Below are 2,048 nucleotides of genomic sequence, written 5' to 3'. Positions count from 1 at the left end.
GCCCTATTTATAGTTGATTAAGAAATACCGGGAAACCCTAATTTGAACATAATATTATTTAAAATAAGGTAATTATCTAGTTCCTTGATTATCTACATGAAGGCTTCCAGAAGACTCCAACAGAAGCCTCCAAACCGTCAATCACATGAAGGTTCTACAACCTGTCCTCTGCTCAACTTTTGAACAATTACAACTATACTCCTTCAACTTTTAATTAATACTAATTAACCCAGAATTAATTCCAAATTAATTCTGATTAATTCTAAATTAATTATAACTATTTCTAATATATTACTCATATAATATATTAATAAAACATCTATCTCTCTCCTAAAATCAAACTAGGCAATTTATTAGTTATGAGGGCAACCCAAAAAGGACTTTACTTTTATTCATCAACATTATACGAATTTAGTTAGAAGCTTAGACACCTAAATCCAACATTAAGAACAACAACACACAACAAAGTTAACACGATCAAAAGAAAAGAAAGTAAAGTCGAGTGAAAGCCAAATGAAAACTTTACTAGTACTATAGACACATAAATAGTAACAAATACCATGGAAAAAAAAGAAAATTGGATTATAAAAATTGCCATAAGCAAGTCAAACAACAAACAATACACTTATCAACTAATAAAACCAAAGAGCTTTATGTTGAGACTGTGTTTTTAGATTGTGGTCATAGAAAGCAAGAAAAACATTATAATTTAGTAATTTATATTTGGAGAAAATTAAGGCAAAGTAATCCTAAGAAACAAAATTGTTTACATACAATACAAGAAGATTCTAGAACACAAAGAGACGTCCTCACTCTTCTAATTCCAATTCAATTCATGAATACTCGTTGAAAGTTTTATTTACACACAGTTTTAAAGATCAATGTACCCAATAATCATGTCTTCAAACACTACATCTTGTAGTTAAGCACCTTCAAATGCTGAATTAGATAAAGCAGTTTCTTAAAAGAAGCTCTCTGAAGATTAGCCTTCCCAAAGTTAACCCTATCAAGAACTACATTCTTAGAATCTATACCTACATTCCTTTTAGATTTTTTTTATCATTTCTGTTGTCACAAAACTGGAGATCAATCTCCTTGTCATATAATCCATTTTCTTGACCTATTGTGTTTCCAACAAATGCTCGCTCACATCTGTCACGATCTGTCGATAATGGAGGTAATCTCTACAAACCGAGCGTCCAAACAAAAATCAAAATTTGTCGCGCTTCATATCCGATATAATATTTATGTAGAAGAAAGGAAAAAATCAGTCCAACCTGATTAGCTGCGATTACAAGATAGATGGTAGTGAGAGCGAACACATCAAGGACACCACAAGTTACATCTCTTAGTTCCTTGAAATGAGATGAATTTTCTTTTTATGTGGAGATAGAATCATTCAGATTAGTTGCTACCAGAATGGAAATGAAAATACCATATTGAAGATCAATTTGTTCCAAACATAAACAACTACATTCTAATTTCAAAATCAAATGTACATCTTTAATTTTGAACGATTAATATGGAATATGACGCAAATTCTTGGTAGCATATCACTACTCATTGTAAACAATAATTTAATCAAACCATAATGTTTGATTTATTTTTCAAAACGGGTTGAGTGGATAAATTCTTAATAGGAACACTGGAAGCGAGCAAACATGATTTGAAATTGTAATATGCTTAGGCATCTAACTGGAAAAAGTCTTAATTACATATGAGCACAAAGATTTAGGCTATAATATCCAAAAAATCATATTCTTACAGGAGCAGTTGACACGGATCGATAATTGAAAGTGAAAACGGACGCGGAGACGGTTGTGTTAGTATTACGTACATTTGCTTTGGTCTTCGATAAATCATTGATCTCTTTTTTTTTTCTCTCTCTCTCTCTCTCTCTCTCTATTTCCTTTCCATGAATTCTTCCCTTCCCCTTTTTTCATCAACTCTCTTGTAGTTTCTCCTACTTTTCTTTGAGTATAGAGCGGTCGTGTAGACACACTAAGCAACCGTACTTGTTGCTGGTGGTGGTGGCGTTCATGACAAGT

The 2,048-nt window shown here is 32.0% G+C and overlaps 1 pseudogene; it reads right to left on the bottom strand.

Annotated features, from left to right (window-relative positions):
• Positions 1-809: 809 nt before the first annotated feature.
• On the bottom strand, positions 810-1,823 carry LOC145121870 (thylakoid lumenal 17.4 kDa protein, chloroplastic-like; annotated as a pseudogene).
• Between the last annotated feature and the right edge of the window lie 225 nt (positions 1,824-2,048).

This window comes from Lactuca virosa, chromosome 6 (genome assembly GCF_052849685.1).
Source record: "Lactuca virosa cultivar CGN04683 chromosome 6, Lactuca_virosa_CGN04683_v6, whole genome shotgun sequence".
NCBI classification, from domain to species: Eukaryota; Viridiplantae; Streptophyta; class Magnoliopsida; order Asterales; family Asteraceae; genus Lactuca; species Lactuca virosa.
This window is presented reverse-complemented; position numbering and strand designations above follow the sequence as displayed.